Source organism: Henckelia pumila, unplaced genomic scaffold (assembly GCF_033568475.1).
Source record: "Henckelia pumila isolate YLH828 unplaced genomic scaffold, ASM3356847v2 CTG_485:::fragment_3, whole genome shotgun sequence".
Taxonomy (NCBI): Eukaryota; Viridiplantae; Streptophyta; class Magnoliopsida; order Lamiales; family Gesneriaceae; genus Henckelia; species Henckelia pumila.
The window spans coordinates 174,173-194,625 of NW_027331845.1; positions in this window are offsets into that span (position 1 = coordinate 174,173).

Consider the following 20,453-nt stretch of genomic DNA (forward strand, 5'->3'; position numbering starts at 1 on the left):
ATAGCAATGTTGGACGTGCGAATGGAAGTGTACAACTCTTGGTTGATAATCCGTCCGACATTGATCGGCCATTGCTTGTGCAGGGCATACAGCAGCACCGCCCTTCTCATCACCACCGTTTGGGTGTGGGAAACCGACATTAACCTGTGAGTCAGAAAAGCATATCACAAGGCCGAATTTTTTTCTTTAAAAGATACAAATTTCACCGAGTCTTTCCAAACGTTTCCATCATAGCACAGGGCATTAGAAATTTCATTATAGTCCGGGTTAGCCTTAAATGCTTGAAATTGGCTATCATCCACATCCAGAGTTTTCAACAAATCATTAATAGCGGCAGGAGAGAAAGAAACCATCTTACCCCGCACGAAGGCCATGCTATCTGTATGCTCTATAGCGTTGGCGTAGAACTCTCATGCCAATGGGACGATCGCCGCTAGAGGTTGGCGATAAAACTCGGTCCATCCTCGAGCCACGATGCCCATGGAGGCGGTGCGTTTTTCGGAAAGATTGATTCCCCTCTCTACAATTGGAGTCCTACTAGACTTGGCCGCCTCGTACCTCGCCTTGGCTTCTTCGGAGATGAATTTCCCATATGATGTTGGATGGGGTAGCCCTAGAAGTGGCAATCTTTTGTTTCTTGGGTGCCATGGTAACAAAATTGAAGAATTTAGAAGAAATCTCATGCGAAAATTAGAGTGAATCGTGAGATTTGAACACTAGAGAGGATGGCTAGGGTTTAGCAAGAGGGAAGGAGAGAAAACTAGAAGAGAAGGGAAGAGGAATTATGAAAGACGAAAAGGGGATCTGGTTTTTAAAACGTTAAATCGCACAGGCGCCCGGGCGGTAGAAAAGTGCCGCCCGGGCACATCCTTTTTTTTTTTTTTTGAAAAAATCACGAGACAGTGGGTGCACGCGTGGGCGGTAGAAAAGTGCCGCCCTCGCGCACCTCCTGTTTAGAAAAATAATTTGAGGCAGTAGGTGCACGCGCGGGCGGTAGAAAAGTGCCGCCCTCGCGCACCCAAAATTTTGAAAAACAGTGAAAAACAGAACTCAACTCGAAAAAAAAAAAAAAACAAAAAAAAAACTAACTTAAAAAGTTCTAAACCTAAAACTAAAACTAAACAAACAAAAAACAAAAATAAATAAAAGGGAAAGTAGAATGTAGTTCTCAATTTAAAGTCGAGAGCTTGACTTTTCCTCCTTCCCAAACTAGTCTTGGTCAGTCAATGTGGTGATGACTGGCATGGAATCAACGTCACCCCCCACATAGTGTTTTAGCCTTTGAGCATTGACTGTGAAAGACTCGTTGCGGGCATCTTTGATCTCAATTGCCCTCGATGGATACACCCTGGTGATTTTATAGGGGCCAGACCACCTAGACTTCAGTTTCCCAGGAAAAAGCCTCAACCGGGAGTTAAATAGCAAGACAGCGTCTCCTTTCTTGAATTCCCGCTGACGAATGCGCCTGTCATGTATTCTCTTGGTTCGTTCCTTGTATGAAACCGCCATATCATATGCACTGTCGCGGAATTCCTCCAGTTGATTAAGCTTTAGCAATCTCTTTTCGCCTGCAGCAGCAAATTCAAAGTTTAGGGTTTTAGTAGCCCAATATGCTCTATGTTCTAACTCAACAGGTAAATGGCATGCCTTTTCAAATAACAGTCTATAAGGGGAAGTGCCTATAGGTGTTTTAAACGATGTCCTATAGGCCCATAAGGCATCATCAAGTCGAAGTGCCCAATCTTTCCGATTAGTATTCACACTTTTCTCCAAAATCTGTTTGATTTCTCGATTGGACACTTCCACTTGGCCACTGGTCTGGGGGTGATATGGGGTAGAGACTTTATGCTTGACACCATATTTTTTTAAGAGTTTGTCAAAAAGTTTATTACAAAAGTGGGTGCCACCATCACTAATGATTGCACGGGGTGTACCAAACCGATTAAAGATATTTTTCTTCAAAAATTTCAGTACAACCTGTGCATCGTTTGTCGCATAAGCTTCAGCCTATACCCATTTTGAAACATAATCGACTGCGACCAAAATGTATTTTTTTGTCAAAGAAATTGGAAATGGTCCCATGAAGTCGATTCCCCATACATCGAATATCTCAAACTCAATGATATTATTTAAAGGCATTTCATTTCGGTTTGAGATATTACCTGTCCGCTGACATCTATCATAAGCTAAGACAAACAAGCGTGCATCCTTAAAGAGATTTGGCCAATAGAACCCACATTCAAGTACCTTTGATGTTGTTTTGACTGGCCCAGCATGGCCACCTACCTCACGATCATGACAATGACTGAGGATGCTTTGCATTTCTCCTTCCGCCACACATCTCCGGATCATCGAGTCAGCACATATTTTAAACAAAAAAGGTTCCTCCCAAAAATAGTGCTTTACATCTGATAGAAATTTTTTCTTTTGATGGAAAGACAGATTATGTGGGAGTGTGCTTGTGACCATATAATTAGAAAAATTGGCATACCATGGTGAGCTTTCTATGGCAAAAAGTTTTTCATCAGGGAACCAATCATCTATGTCTTCTATTTCAGTTTGTGCACCATCAGTAATGCATTCTAATCTAGACATATGATCAGCTACTACATTTTCAACACCCTTCTTATCCCTGATCTCTAAATCAAATTCTTGCAGAAGTAAGATCCATCTAATCAGTCTAGGTTTGGCATCTTTCTTCGTCAACAAGTGCTTAATAGCAGAGTGATCTGTGTATACTGTGATTTTGGAGAGTACAAGGTATGAATGAAATTTGTCCAGTGCAAATACTACAGCTAGCAGCTCTTTTTCAGTAGTGGCATAATTTAGTTGAGTTTCATTTAGAGTCTTACTAGCGTAGTAGATAGTTCGGAATCCCTTGTCTATTCGTTGGCCAAGCACTGCGCCAACAACAGAGTCACTTGCATCGCACATTACCTCAAATGGGAGATCCCAGTTCGGTGATGTCAGTATTGGTGCAGTCACCAGTCTTTCTCTCAACACTTCAAAGGCCTGCAAACAATTTGAATCAAAGTCAAAAGGGGCATCTTTCATTAGCAAAGAAGAAAGAGGTTTGGCAATTTTTGAAAAATCCTTAATAAACCATCGGTAGAAACCGACGTGGCCTAGGAAACTTCTGACTCCCTTGACTGTTGTAGGTGGAGGCAAATTTTAAATAACGTGCACCTTGGCCCTGTCCACCTCAATCCCCTGTTCAGAAATTCGGTGACCCAATACTATACCTTCTGTCACCATGAAATGACACTTCTCCCAGTTCAGCATCAAATTTGTCTCCTCGCATCTCATTAAAACATAATTCAAGTTATGCAGACATGCATCAAAAGATTGACCGAAAATAGAGAAATCATCCATGAAAATGTCTAAAAAAATTTCGACCATATCATGAAAAATGGCAGTCATGCATCTCTGAAAAGTAGCAGGAGCGTTACACAACCCGAAAGGCATACGTCTATAGGCAAACGTACCATATGGGCAAGTGAAAGTCGTTTTATCCTGGTCTTCAGGTGCAATCGCTATTTGATTGTACCCTGAATACCCATCTAAAAAATAGTAAAACTCATACCCAGCCAGTCTCTCTAGCATTTGATCAATGAAGGGGAGAGGAAAATGATCCTTACGGGTTGCGTCATTTAGTTTTCTATAGTCTATGCACACACGCCAACCTGTAACCGTCCTATTGGGCATCAGTTCATTATTCTCATTCTGTATGACAGTAATTCCCCCCTTCTTTGGTACACACTGCACCGGACTCACCCATGGACTATCAGATATAGGATAAATGATACCTGCATCCAGAAGTTTGATCGTTTTAGCTTTGACAACTTCCTGCATTTTTGGATTCAATCTCCTTTGTGGTTGGACCAATGGGTTGATGCTCTCTTCCATTAAAATCTTGTGCATGCATATGGATGGATTGATTCCTTTGATATCCGCCACTTTCCAGGCAAACACACTCTTGTGTTTCTTGAGCACCTCCATTAATCTGGCCTCCATCTCACCTGTCAAAGAAGAAGATATTATGACAGGTAATTTATCATTTTCACCTAAAAACATATATTTGAGATGGAAAGGTAATGGTTTCAATTCCACAGTAGGTGGCTCCTCAAGGCTTGGTCTCTGGAGGACTAAATCCTTCCGGTCACCAAGGTCTTCAAGTCTAAGCTTTCCACCTCTTCTCCATGACTGGTTGCCATTCAAATATGCAGTCATCTCTTCAATTTCGTCACTGAGATCGTCCACATGCTCAGATATAAGTGCAGCTTCTAATGGTTCCTGAAAAGTATCCTGAAAAGTATCCTGCACATGCTCAGATATAAGTGCAGCTTCTAATGCTTAGAATACTAGACTTTGGTATATATGTTTGATATTGTCACTTTTGAGATTGGTACATATGGTGTATTTTAGAATATGATGTTTATGTTGGAATTTGTAGTTGGCCATGATTTTATGCGCTATTTAGAATTGATGTTGCATCGTTTGGCATATCAAAGAGCAGCCTAAAATCGCTGGTTTGTTCACCTGCGCGCGGGTGAGAAGGCTTCTCGCGCGAGCGCAGGCCACCAGCAATTCTCGCTGGAACATTGCCTAGCGCGCGGGCAAGAAGTTTTTCTCGCGCGCGGGCGAGGAGCCCCTCATGCGCACGTGCGAGTCATGGATGAAAAAAAAAATTTGGTTCTTATTAATTGAATTAGATTGTATTGTATAATGTTTAATTATACATTGCCCCAAGATAAGATTAGCAACCCGGGTCCCCACATGGGTGATACTTTCGCAACATAGAAACATGAAAGACATCGTGAATACCAGAAAGAGATGGAGGAAGTGCAAGTCTGTAGGCAAGATCACCTATCTTCTCCAAAATCTCATACGATCCGATGAATCTCGGAGACAACTTCCCTCTCTATAATTCCAAATCTGATAGTGCCTCTGAAAGGATAAATCTTCAGAAATACTCGGTCTCCCTGATCAAAGAACAGAGGTCTGCGTCTGATATTCGCATACTTGGCCTGTCTGTCTTGAGCTTTCTTCATCCTCATCCGAATGATTTTCACCTGCTCGGCCATGTCTCGAATCATAACTGTAGTACCTAAAAATCTAATCTACTAAATCGCATGCATTAAATTTAATAAATATTAGGATTTATTATTATTTTTACGTTTAATTGATTTAAATTTTTTATTTGAAATACGTGTTAATAAAATATTAATTAATTATTTAAAGGATTTTATTTTACTAACTATTAAATTAATTCTTTTAATTGTTTAGGTTTACTCATTTAAATTATTTTATTATACTACTTATTTGTTTTAAATATTTTAAAGGTTTATGACTGCTTATTTAAATGATGGTAATTATTCAGCTTATTCATTGAAATGATATTAAGTATTTCGTTTAATTATTTAAAAATTTCTCAAGCTTATTGGATAGTTATTTAAATGATTTTAACTATTAAGCTTATTTATTTAAATGTTTTGATTGTCCAATTTATTTATTTTTAAAAAACTTAAATTTAGCGGTTAGTCGCCTTAAATTATTTTAAATGTCTAGTTTATCTAATTAAAATCTTTTAACTGTTCGAGTCGTTTTAAAGGTTTTATTCCGCTTGTGTATTTATTTGAATGACTTTTAATCGTTCGTCAAGTTTGTTTATATTATTTTAATCACTTTTTTTATTATTTAAATATTTTATTTATCGCTGTCACATCAAAACATTTAAGTATAGAAAATTAGCATTTTCAAACCCGGTAAATAGAATTGAAGTATTTAACTCTTAAATTTTCAAATTTGAGTATTTGCGAAAATTGGGCCTAACACTTATAAACTACTACATATTATATTTTATGTATTATGTTTTTTACCCACTTAAAAATATGTGTTGACCCGGCCCAAAGGAATTTTCATTCGGCCAAATTTGTATCGGCCCAATCTCTATCTTTCCTAGCCCAATCTTGGCCATTTGCATTTCCCCTTCTCCAAGCTTTACCTGATAGAACCGATTTCTTTCATCCTTCTCCATCTTTCATTCTCGCGATCGGCCTCTCCTTCCCTTTCTTTCCCGATCACGGCCTGCACCGTCGTGAGCCACCATTTCCAATCGAAGCTCGAGCTTAGCGAGCTCCTTCGTTAAGTTCACTTCCGAGCTTGTTCCATCTCGTTCTCGGTCATTTCTCCTTCGGTTATCTCAAGTAAATGCAAGATTATGGGTTTTCTTTGGCCACCAAGTAGATTATTACATTGTGTGCTTGTTTTCCTGCGTGTTTACGATTTTTTTTTGAATTTATGGGTTGTTCGTGTAATTTTGTGCATTTCTCTATCAACCGTCGAGTTCTTTGTTACCCTTGGATTAGCCGTTCGGATATCTGATTCCCTTCGGTGTGATTTTCTTTCTTGCACTTCAAATTTTGGATTTATAGAAGTTTTCCCAATTTTTTGGTTATTTGTTCGGTTATTCGAGTTTCTGTTTTCGGTTGTGAATAGCCAATCGAGAGTTTTCAGATTCCAGTTGGGTTGTTGTTCATGCTATTGATCGATATATAATGTTTTCTGGTGTTGAATGTGCATTTACTTGTAAAGTCTCGGTCATTGTATGCATCTGCCCCTGTTTCGAGAGTCTTCCATTGTGTTTAAGTATGTGTTGATTCCATTTTTTGCTTGTTGTTTGGATGGTGAATTAGGGCTACCATGGGTGAGAATGTAGCTCAAATGTTAGTGCCTAGGTTATGGGAAATGGTTAGCAAATTTTGAGGCAAGGGTTGTCGGTTTGGTGTTGAAGGGATCGGGTTTCAAGGGTAGGGGCAGGGACTGTTGCTCGAGCTGGGGTACTGGCTCAGGAACAGGGGATTTTTGCTCGGTCTTAAGGGTTGTGCGAGTCTAAGGGGTGGTCTAGGTCCTAGTATAAAGATTGTTACCATGGGAGATCAAGGTTTAGGTGTCTTAGGAGGAAGAAGGGTTATCGAGCAGAATTTTCCAAGAGTTGGGGGCTGTCCGGTTTTGGTCATGCAAAACAATGTTATACTCGTGTTTTGGATTAGGGCACATGTTTAGGGAATAGCCTAGGATGTTAGGGAAATGTCGTTTCAAGCGGGAACTAATTCGGTTAAGTTTTGGTCGAGTTCTAGGCAATTGAATGTTAAGGTGCAGGATTTTAGGCGTTAAGTGTTGCTGTCGAAAACATTTTTGCCAGAATTTATTGGATAAGTTTGTACCTCAAGGATGACTTCTTAGTTGAGTATAAAGTGCATGGGAACCGTGTTTTCAAGAAGAAGTTGTTATGATTGGGAAATTAGTATGTTATAAGCATTTGCAAGTGGATTGCTAGAGATACGTCCTAAGTGCCAAAAAGTAAAGTCTAGATTTTTAGCTATGGTTTGACACCTAAATCACCATCCTTGTCAACCATATTTTATCATTTATTTGAGTATCGAGTAAATATTTTCAAAGAAGGTCATTTTCTTGAGTTCAGTCCAAGTCTTCGAGTCAAGTCAAGAAAGAAAATATTTTGAACAAGGAGAGTTGATTGTGACAAGTCGGGTAATGTCGGTTGAGGGATGCCTCGACTCACTTGCCAAACTTATGGGTAGCGTGCGGCCGGGAGACATCTCAAAATCCCTACAAAAACTACGGGAAGTGTGAGGCCGGGAAAAATCTCGGAATCCCTATCAAATCAGATAGTAAGGGGCAATGTCGCGTAGGGAGAGATCTCGGCGTCTTGCTGGCAGTATAATGCAGCCATTGATCGATCAAAAATTTTAGAAAAGGGCTACAATCAAGGATCTAATTTCACAGTTCGGTTTATCAGTTTACAATTCGGTTTATCAGTTTACAGTTCAGATTATCAGCTTACAATTCAGTTTATTAGTTCTCAGTTCAGTCTATTTAGTCCGCATCTTCAATCTTGCTATGCATTTGCAGTTTGGTTCAGTTTCAGTCAGTTAGATTCAGTCTTGCATGTGAGGTTTTCAAATTACTCTCTTTGCTAGAGGTTCAGTTAAGAAATGACAATGTATTTTCAGTATAAACTATTTTTTATTGTGTGTGCATGTATATTTATTATTCGTTATTTTACCTCATATTCTTGTTGAGTTTTTAGGCTCACTACATCTGTTTGGTGCAGGTGAGGATGATTTCTCAGTGACCGAGGGGCAGGATCACCAGGGTTGATAGCATCTGGCGGAGCACACCCAATGACCTTCGCTTCCTGTACTTTTCCGCATTATAGATGTATGTAATAAAGAATTGTTTACATTTGTGTACCTTCCAGTTGTTAGCAGGATGTGATTCCCTGCATTTGTTACTAGGCATGTAAACTTGTTATTCCCTTCTCACTTCTTTATTTTTGGGAGTGTACCCAAACAAACACTTATGATTATCGTGTTATGTCTTTTATCTTTTGGGAGTCTTTATTTTTATTTTGAAATGCTGTCATGGCGAATTTTTTTTTAAAAAAAATCCTATAATAATTATGGTAATAATAATAATAATAATAATGATACTCCAAAATTCCTTTTTCTCATATATTTAATTAAACTAGATGTTAGGGTCGTTTCAGTTGGTATCAGAGAGACGATCTTGCTTTGGGTTGTGCCTACTGCCGGTTGCTGAAGCCTAAGGGATCTCGCCTCAAAGTCTGTAAGTTTTAAAAAAATTTATATGTTAACCGCATTTGAGTTATTACTTTAAATGTTTTGATATCATATTTTTTTAAAAAAAATATCTTCAAAACTAGGTGTTTAATTTATTTAAATGTGTAATTCAGTGTATATTTTTGTTTAAAATTTCTTTTAGCATTTAAATTATACCAATCAAATGTTTATTTTGTTAGCATGCGACTTCAAGTTAAGCGGAGTTGGTGTACCAATATTTCTTCTAGTTTTAGATAGTACGTGGAAGTTAACCGAGTTATTAGATAGTGTTATCAATTTTGAGGAGATGGTAGGAGTTTGTCGAAAATATTAAACTTGCGTCTTAGGAGATATTAATTGTGTGTTACTATTATAGGTTATTTTCTTATAGTGGATTTTAATCGGATACAACTAAGTGCTTAGATTGTTTAGAAATTTATAGACGTGTGTTTTGTCTGTTAAGTTCATGAATCGAAACTCGTGCGAAGATTTAGGGTACATGTTTTGTATTATATTATGGATAGTTTGAGTTTTACTCTTGATAAGGGGGAAAATGTGATTTTGGATAATAGTGAATCGGTTACGAATGAGCCTTTCGAATATATGAATAATTATTTCAGTCATTATTTCCTTTTTTTATTTTGTGCTTGTATCCATTGCAACATATGCTTTCGAATATTCAAAGCCTCTTTGCACTTCCTTTGTGCATTTATAGAATCGTATGACATCAGTCAACGTTGTATTCTGCTTGACCTTGGTTGTACTTCTTAATAAAATTTTGTTTATATTTCACACTTCTTGAAATTTTTCTTCGGTTCTAGAGACACATGTTGATGTGAGTAAGATTCACCTTGTCTTTTTTTTTTTGGTGATCTACTTATGTTGTGGTTGACATCTGAATATATCTTAGGACCGTTGGTTTCCCCTGATTATTGAATTATGCGAACTTCTCTCGACTAAAGTAACACTGATTGCCTTGATTGTGCTTTGATTGTTTGGACATGATGTCATTACCCATGGATGAGTTATCACGAGATTTGATATCTTGTTCACTTATATTCATTGTTCTTAGAGCCTACATTATTATTCTCTCACCCCTAGAATTGAATTATAAGTGAGTTGTTTTCACTTATCCAGATTTTCATCTCCAGTTCGTTTGCTTATAATGCTTGCACTATTTTATTTCATATTGAGCAGCATTACTTGTATGTTGGCTTCTTTACATGATCCATCATGATGAAGACTCGGGTGGATTATAGTTTCAACTGTCATTTCGATTTCTTGTGTAGAGATTTTGCTCGTAACTGCATAGTAAGTGTTTAGACTGTTGGAATTTAGTATTATTACTAGATAAAATCCTAAGTTATTGTTGTGTTTTGAAGAATGACGACTACTAATTATACTTAGTTCTAGCGAGAAGACTGCTAGTTAGTAAATTAATTGAATGAGTTGTTTCAATTTTAAATAGGATCATTAAGAATTATAGACGACTTTGGTAAGATGAATGGGTGACCAGTTTTGAGATAGGGGAAATAGAGCCGTCCCTAGAATACTTTTGGGTACTTTACATTTTCATTCCAAGGTTTTGTGAATGTCAATCGTTAAAAATAATGCACCAACTATGGGCATAAAATGATGAATAGAATATTTAGAAAGTTTTTTGGATAAGCTGTATATGTACTTACCGATGAAATGCTAAGGTACTGGAGGAACAATTAGAAAGCATTTACAATCGAATTACAAACTCCTCGATGTGTCCAATTGTATACCAAGTTCTTGAAATATAAACTCAGGTTGTATCATATAATAATTTGGGAATTTTTGGATTTTTTAGACCTGCTGTTGAGTTGAGATAGAGGTTGGAGATATGTCCCCAGGTGATATTTAAGAATTATTTGGTACTTAGGGAAAATCTAATTCCATAAACGGTTAATAGCTCATTGTATGTTTTGGCTTCAAGAGTAAATATGAATTACTTCGTCGTTGCATCTGAGATAGAGAAATGTGGGTAATCTGTTGGGAGATTTTAACTAAGAATTTAATTTTCGGCAGATTAACTCGTTTTGTCGATCCATATGCGATTGTTGAGGAGATTGGTAATTTGTTTTACCATTTGGGCATGGCGCAGAGTTGTTAGTGATACATGATGAGTTTCATGTGTCGATGTTGTGGAAGTATGAGTCAGATCCATCTCATATCTTAAGGTCTATCGATGTAGAATTGTATAGTCCCCTAGCCATCCTATTTAGAAAATTTTATTGTTTAGTTGCTAAGTATTTTGAGAACTTGTGAATTTCTTAAGAGCTCGATTTTATATTATATGTGTTAAGATTCATTAGAAAAAAGACACTAAGCGTAGTTTCGTTGTGAGAAAGATTTTAAATTATGATTGTGGTCGACATAAATCATTTACTGGTTTTGGCGGATTCTATTGCTAGAAGTTGTGATTAGGGGTTTAAAGCTATCTAACTAAGAAAAGTATTAGGTATTTTAGAACTTTAGGTGTCGAATTAAAACTCTTAAGGTCGCAGGGGAGCAATGATTTAAAAATTTATCTTAGGCTACAATCACTTGGGAACATGTAAGAATTGTAAATTTTATGTTGCAATAAGAGTTAATCAGATATTTGATGATATATGCATCAGTAAGCATCAGAGTGCGCAGCGAAAGCTGATTTGCGTCAACTAATGTGGGTGCACGATAATAAATTTAGTGTTGCTTTGGTCTAAGGTAATCGAACCTAGTTAGTAAGCCTTGAATTTCGAAGACGAAATTCCATTGAAGGGGAAAAAATTGTAGTACCTAAAAATCTAATCTACTAAATCACATGCATTAAATTTAATAAATATTAGGGTTTATTATTTTTGTAAGTTTAATTTATTTAAATTCATTATTTGAAATACGTGTTAATAAATTATTAATTATTTATTTAAAGGATTTTATTTTACTAACTATTAAATTAATTCTTTTAATTTTTTAGGTTTACTCATTTAAATTATTTTATTATACTACTTATTTGTTTTAAAGATTTTAAAGGTTTAAGCCAACTTATTTAAATGATGTTAATTATTTATCTTATTCATTAAAATGATATTAACTATTTCGTTTACTTATTTAAAAATTTCTCTAGCTTATTGGATAATTATATAAATAATTTTAACTATTAAGCTTATTTATTTAAATGTTTTGATTGTCCAATTTATTTATTTTTAAATAACTTAAGTTTAGCGGTTGGTATCCTTAAATTATTTTAAATATCTAGTTTATCAAAGTTAAAGCTTTTAACTGTCCGAGCCATTTCAAAGGTTTTATTCCTCTTGTGTATTTATTTGAATGACTTTTAATCGTTCGTCAAGTTTTTTTAAATTATTTTAATCACTCTGTTTATTGTTTAAATATTTTATTTATCGATGTGACATCAAAACATTTAAGTATCGAAAATTAGCATTTTCAAACCCTATAAATAGAATTTAATTATTTAACTCTTAAATTTTCAAATTTGAGTATTTGCGAAAATTGGGTCTAACACTTATAAAATACTACATATTATATTTTATGTATTATGTTTCTTACCCACTTAAAAATATGTGTTGACCCAGCCCAAAGGGATTTCACCCGGCCAAATTTGCATCGGCCCAATCTCTATTTTTCCTAGCCCAATCTCGGCCATTTGCATTTCCCCTTCTCCAAGATTTACCCGATAGAAACGATTTCTTTCATCACTCTCCCTCTTTCATTCTCGCGATCGGCCTCTCCTTCCCTTGCTTTCCCGATCGTCGCCTGCACCGCCGTGAGCCACCATTTCCGATCGAAGCTCGAGCTTAGCGAGCTCCTTCATTCCAGTTCACTTTCAAGCTTGTTCCAGCTCGTTCTCGGTCATTTATCCTTCGGTTATCTCAAGTAAAGGCAATATTATGGGTTTTCTTTGGCCACCAAGTAGATTATTACATTATGTGCTTGTTTTCCTGCGTGTTTACAAATGTTGTTTGAATTTATGGGATATCCGTGTAATTTTGTGCATTTATCTGTCAACGTCGAGTTCTCTGTTACCTCTGGATTAGCCGTTTGGATATCTGATTCCCTTCGGTGTGATTTTCTTTCTTGCACTTTGAATTTTGGATTTATAGAAGTTTGCCCGATTTTCTGGTTATTTGTTCGGTTATTCGAGTTTCTGTTTTCGGTTGTGAATAACCGATCGAGAGTTTTCAGATTCCAATTGGGTTGTTGCTCATGCTATTGATCGATATATAATGTTTTCTTTTGTTGAATGGGCATTTACTTGTAAAGTCTCGGTCATTGTATGCATCTGCCCTGTTTCGAGAGTCTTGCACTGTGTTTGAGTATGTGTTGATTCCAGTTTTGCTTGTCGTTTGGATGGTGAATTAGGGGCTACCATGGATGAGAACGTAGCTCACATGGTAGTGCCTAGGTTGTTTGAAATGGTTAGAAAAGTGATATGAATCTTGTTGAATATAATTAGCAAACATGATTATAAATTAAATCGCACCCTTTAATCAATAAACAAAAGATCCAAAGTTTTGACCAATCTTTGAAACAATTAAAATTGATAGAATTTGTATTTCACCTTTAATCAACGAAACGATTAACAACAGAAATCACGACAATCGAAACCAAAGAAAACCTTTAGATAACTTGTATCTGACAATATTCAGTGAAAAATCAATTGAAAAACGTTTCCAATTAATTAAACTGTGAAAAGTTTGATTTGAAAAGCCAAAGCAAAGCTTTGAATAAAATTCTAGAGATAATTTCAATAATTTTTTGTATAAACTGAATCTGAATTATTATAAAAAAAAATAATGAATGTATGGTATTTATATTACAACCCAAAATAGGAAAATAATCAAAAAATATTGAAATTCCCGAACACACAAACAAACACCTTTGGTGTGTGAAAAGGATGGATGCACGGGCGCGCGGTATTATGGCGCGGGCGCGCTGACGTCTCGCATATTCTTCATCAAATCAACACTCGTAGGTCTCGCGGAACAGGGCGCGGGTGCGCGGATGTGTGGGCGCGGGCGTGCCTGAGGCTCGATTTGGACACTGAATTCTTGAGCTTTCTTCAATATTTTCTTCACTTCCTTGATCCCTTTGGACTTCAATAACATTAATAGTTTCCTCCAAACTGACTCTCAAGCATTCCAAAGCCGTCTTGATAATCCGCCATCAACAATTAAAGTGCTTCCTTAAACTTTTTAGCTCGGCCTCTCGTAACTGGTCCTCTTGGTATTTCCAACGGGTCCTTAGCCACTTGATCAACATGTGATGTTGGAGAACGGCGATCAGATCAATCAGAATTGATACCCGGTGCAGCGAAAGTTTAAAAATTTTATATGGAACGATTCCATAATGGGTATCAAAACTTTAAGATTAAATTGTGTGTGTAAAAATTAAATAACAATTATAAATTTTTACCTCCAATCTTGAATCGAGATTATGGACACCAACAGATTGCTCTGCTCTTGTTGTATATCCCTGGAACTGATGGACGAACTGTTCTTCAATCAGGTCCACGAACAGAGATTTAATCCCTCTGATATATTGCACTAGAAAATCTATCAGAAGTTTCTACGAAGAGAATTAACGAATTTGATCCGTTAAACCAGACTGTAATTCAAAATTCACAGGCTGGATTTTTCCTGAGTAGAGGGGAGGGGGGCGGCCACTGTTAGAGAGAAAACTAGGGTTTTTTCAAAAATTGTGACCTGTTGTGTGTAATTTCTGTACTGCAATAACTTATTTATAATGTAGGCCGCTAACAGCTTAGGGCCCATTAGTCATAAGTTCAAGCCCGACAAGCAAAGCCCGCATGTTCAAAAATTAATATAAAATTCATCATGACTCCGATTGATAAACCGATTTCACCAATGTGCACAGAAACCATTTCTGCACCTTTTAAAGTCAAGATAAATTTTCTGAATCCGAATTCAGTGATTTCCAAAAATGCCCATCCCTATGTCATTTTAGGAAATCTTACTCCTCTACTCTTAAATAAGAAGTCCAACTTCTTTGTTCATTAACTTTAACTCTTTAAATTTAACTATCTCAACGGGGATTAAAAATCCATTACTCTGTGTGACCCTCAATGGTTCAGGGATACAGCTAGCCGTGGGCTCACAACTCCTTGTGACTCGGAACAACAATTTTCTACTTGCCCATCGAATCATGGTAAGAGCGCCTAGCAACATCGCCCCATGATTCCCTAGGTATCACTGATAGTGCCTGCAAGAACCAATAGATTTTGGTTAGCGTACAGTACGGTCCCTTCATCCATATATCCCGATCGAATCAACAACCATTGGTAAATCGAGAGTCGTTCTAGATTCGATAACTATGCAACGCATCTTGAAGATCAAATAGTGACATCGCATGTGCTACTAAGAAACCATTTCTTAAAACACATCATGTACTCTGGCCAGAGATTCGTCACACTAATATCTCCTCAGATTGCATAGGATATCCACACTCGCAAGTATGTGGTGAATCCTTGACAACAAAGCATCGACTCCTATATGTGTCGTAACTGTACCCAATCCCGACACCTGATGACCCCAATAGAGTCGGTAAACGATTCAAAGCATAGTACTAGCATATAGAGTCTCAATGATGTTTCAAGTAGTAAGGACTAATGGTGTACAACAAAAACCGCGGACTTTATCCACTCGATAAGTGATAACCACTTGGAAAGTCCGAATAGGGTAGTTCGATCATTCATCGTATGAATATCGATTTGCATGCTTTCGAACATCTCTATGTTCCTTACCAATGAAACGTGGTACTCTGCATCGCAAATGCTAGTCTCAAACTCGAGCGATCCTTATCCTTATTATCGGACGGCTCAATCGACTAGGAACAGTTTAGAATATACAGTGACTATAAGATGTGTTTCATGATAGCCATCCCCATGTGCTACCACATCTTACATACACTATAGTATATTCAAGGTCTTTATCAAAACAACAATAGTATATCACAATATAACAATATGAAGAAAGATAAAGTCATTGTCATTAATAAAAGTGTAAATTATATTAAACAAAAGATTGTTTATACAAAGAGTCATCAAAGCCCTTAGCCACAAGTTGGCTCACCGGGCACCCACTCTTTCAATCTTCCACTTGCCCTAAAGCCAACTAGTCATACTACGTAGACCCATTGCTTCGTGATGTTTGTCAAATAATGGTCCTGGCAAGGGCTTAGTAAGTGGAATCAGCGATATTGTCTGCAGAGGCCACTCTTTCGACAATGATGTCTCCTCTTTCCACAATCTTCCGGATGATGTGGTATTTCCTCAGTACGTGTTTGGATCTTTGATGAGACCTTGGTTCCTTTGCCTGAGCAACGGCACCCGTGTTGTCACAGTACACCGGGACTGGACCAACAACTTCAGGAATGACGCCCAACTCTTGGACGAAATTCCTCATCCAAACGGCCCTCTTTAGCAGCAGCTGATGCTGCAATGTATTCTGCCTCAGTGGTGGAATCCGCTGTGGTGTCCTGCTTGGAACTCTTCCAAGAGACAGCACCGCCATTGAGCATGAACACAAATCCAGAGGTTGACTTCGAGTCATCCACGTCACTTTGGAAGCTAGAGTCGGTATAGCCTTCCAATTTTAGTTCTTCTTCCTCCATATACCATGAACATATTCTTAGTCCTTCGTAAGTACTTAAGAATGTCCTTCACGGCTTTCCAATGCATTTGACCGGGATTAGCTTGATATCTGCTCGTGACACTCAGAGCAAATGCTACATCCGGTCTGGTAGATATCATCCCATACATGATACTACCAATGGCTGACGCATATGGTACATGTGTCATTTTCTCTATCTCTTCCTCAGTCTTGGGACACATAGACTTGGATAGAGAAACTCCATGACACATAGGTAGATGTCCTCTCTTGGACCCATCCATTGAAAACCGTTTCAATATGGTGTCGATGTAGGTTGCTTGAGTGAGTCCTATCATTCTCTTATATTTATCTCTATAGATATGTATCCCTAGAATATAGGATGCCTCACCCAAATCCTTCATCGAGAATCTACCTGATAACCATATCTTTGTTGACTGCAACATCCCTACATCATTCCCAATGAGTAGGATGTCATCAACATAAAGTACTAAGAATGTCACAGCATCCTTAACTACTTTCTTGTACACGCATGGTTCCTCCGGGTTCTTGATGAAACCAAAATCTTTTATTGTTTCATCAAATTTTTGGTTCCAACTTCTTGATGCTTGTTTTAGACCATAGATTGATCTCTGAAGCTTGCATACCTTATGCTCGCTTCCCATGGATGTGTATCCCTCAGGCTGCGTCATATTGATTTCTTCCTTAATGTCTCCATTAAGAAAAGCAGTCTTCACATTCATTTGCCATATCTCATAGTCATACCAAGCAGCTATGGCAATAAGGATTCTTATGGACTTGAACATTGCAACTGGTGAAAAGGTTTCATCATAGTCAACTCCTTGTCTTTGAGTATAACCTTTCGCCACCAATCGTGCCTTGTAGGTCAATACCTTACCATCAGGCCCAAGCTTTCTCTTGTAGATCCATTTACACCCTATTGGAAACAATTCCATCGGGAGGATCTACTAAAGACCAAACTTGGTTTGTATGCATCGAATCTATTTCCGACTGCATAGCTTCAAGCCATAAATTTGAATCCGCATCAGAAATTGCTTCCTTGAAGTTTCTTGGATCACATCCAACATCGGGTTCATCTTGATCCCCTTCAAGAAGAAGACCATATCGAATAGGAGGTCTAGAAGTCCTGTCGGATCTTCTAGGTATAGGCGTGTCTATCAATGGTTCCTGAGGTGTAGGATCATTATTTTGTATTTCGGGTTCTTCACGAATTTCTTCGAGTTCCATCATCTCGCCTTTCTTATCCAATAAGAACTCCTTCTCCAAGAAGGTGGCATTCCTTGAAACAAACACCTTTGTTTCAGCAGGATGATAGAAATAATATCCGATTGAATTCTTTGGATACCCTACAAAATAACATAAGGTGGATCGACTATCCAACTTATCTCCCACTGTCTGCTTCACGTAAGCAGGACATCCCCAAATCCTCAAGTACGAATACTTAGGAGCTTTGCCATTCCATAACTCGTATGGTGTTTTGTCCACTGCTTTAGTATGGACGTTGTTCAACAACAATACCGCCGTTTCAAGCGCATAGCCCCAAAACGAAGGTGGAAGCTCAGTGAAGCTCATCATGGATCGAACCATGTCCAACAAAGTTCGATTACGACGCTCCGATACACCATTCAGCTGAGGTGTCATAGGAGGAGTCCACTGAGAGAGAATCCCATTCTCTTTCAGATAGTCCAAAAACTCGGTACTTAAGTATTCTCCGCCTCGATCCGATCGAAGTGCTTTAATGCTTTTACCTAGCTTGTTTTCTACTTCAGCCTTGAATTCTTTGAAATTTTCAAATGCTTCAGACTTATATTTCATTAAATATAAATACCCATACCTAGAATAATCATCAGTAAAGGTAATGAAGTAGGTGTGGCCATATTGAGTACCAATTCTAAATGGACCACAAACGTCTGTATGGATCAAATCCAACAGATTTTGACTACGCTCAGGTTTCCCCTTAAAAGGAGATTTAGTCATTTTTCCTTTCAGGCAGGATTCACAAGTAGGTAGAGAGTTAATATCAGACATATCAAACATGCCCTCTCCCACTAGCTTGTTCATCCTCCTTGAGGAAATATGACCTAGCCTAGCATGCCAAAGGTTTGCCGGGTTTTGACTATCGATTTTCCTTTTGTTTGTTGTTGCCGGTTTATCAACATAATTTATTGGAACGTCTTTTAGTTTTAAAGTTATATAGATCGTTTTCAAGTTATTCATTTCCAATCAAACATTCATTCTTGTAAATATTGCAAATCCCATTCACAAAATTGCAAGAATAACGATCTCTATCTAGCATAGAAACAGAAATAATGTTTTTAATCAAATCTGGAAACAAATAAAACATCTCTCAAAAGTAACTTAAAACCGTTCTGCAAAATTAAATAAATATCTCCCACAGCTTTAGCTTCAATTCTGGAACCATTTTCGAGCCTCAGCTGGGTCTCACCCATTCTAAGCCTGCGACTTCTTGTCATCACCTGCAAATCATTGCAAATGTGAGATCCACATCCGGTATCCAATACCCAAGAAGTAGTATTAAGTGAAACATTTATTTCAATATAGAACATACCCTTCGCAGTTCGCAAACTGCTCTAGATATTCCTTGCAGTTACGCTTCCAATGACCGGGCTTCTTACAGTAATGGCAAACATCCTTGGACTTTTCCATGTTTGAAGCCTTTGTCTTGTAATTCTTCTCGGGTTCGAATTTCTTGGGTGGGGCAGAACGTTTCTTACCCTTTGTACTTGGCCCCTTCTTAGCAGAAGAAGAGGAGCCTACCAAGAAAGCCGGTTTATCCTTCTTTAAAGTGGATTCATATGTTACAAGCATATTGACCATCTCTTCAAGGGAGGCCTCTATCTTGTTCATATTGAAATTCACCACAAATCCGTCAAACGAAGAAGGAAGAGATAGAAGTAATAAGTCCACGTTGAGTTCATCCTCCAACACCAAATCAAGGGTTACCAACTTCTGTATGAGCCAAATCACTCGTACCCCATGATCACGGACCGAAGTTCCTTCACGCATGCGACACGTCATTAGCTCCTTTACAATAGCGAACCTTTCAGCCCTCGATTGAGCCCCAAAAAGTTCCTTGAGTTGTACGTGAATGTCAGCAGCATTCACGGTGTCCTCAAATCGCATCTGGAGTTCATCAGACATCGAGGCTTGCATATAGCATTTGGCCTTGATATCATGGTCCCACCATGTATCAAGTTTGGCTAACTCTTTCGGACTTATGTCAGCTGGTGCTTCCTTCGGAGGAGATTTTTCTAACACGTAGAGCATCTTCTCCGAAGTCAAGACAATCTTCAACTTACGGAAACCATTCCGTATAGTTTGCGCCAGTCAATTTATTTTGTTCGAGGATCGAGAAAAGTGGATTACGCGAATTCATCTTTATGAAATACTGAAAAGAAACAGACAAATATCAGTGATTGTTTAATTAATTTACTAAGACATAAAATATGCGAAATTTATTTTATGAATCTCACTCCCACTATTTTAACGATTTCACTACCCTCTAGTGAAAACGGGAAACTGTTTTTCTTAGTGAGAACATGGAGTCCAATTGACAAACTATGGTCCCGAATAATATCAGCCAACCATAATTTTCAAAAGGTAGAGCCCAATTGCTTCCAAAGAAACCTCCACGTTTTTACCTCATGTCCAATAAGGGCCCAATAATATGACGCCGTTTATTGTGACATGTCAAGATGACCCATCAATATTAAGTTGTGATGGACGGTCGCCATGTGGATCCCCCAATAATATGAGCCGATCCCATGGGAGTTCCACCCAACTTACAACATGTGTCGATCCAATGTACAGCTTTCCGACGAACGGGTCCCCCCAATAATATGAGCCGGACCGTATCCGCGGGTAGCATCTCATACATTGATCGTTGATGGAAGGTAGGAACATTTAAACAATTTTAAATTTCCTTTATTTATCTTGATATCAATTTTAAATCATATTTAAAATGAGGGATTTTAATTTTGAAAATTTGTCTCATCATTTTAAAATTTTGTATGCTTGCCGGATTCACACAATTTAGTCTAAAACATGCATACAACAATAATATCATATATTATATAGGATGATCGATTCCATTTCTAATCGACCCGTGGTTGCCAAT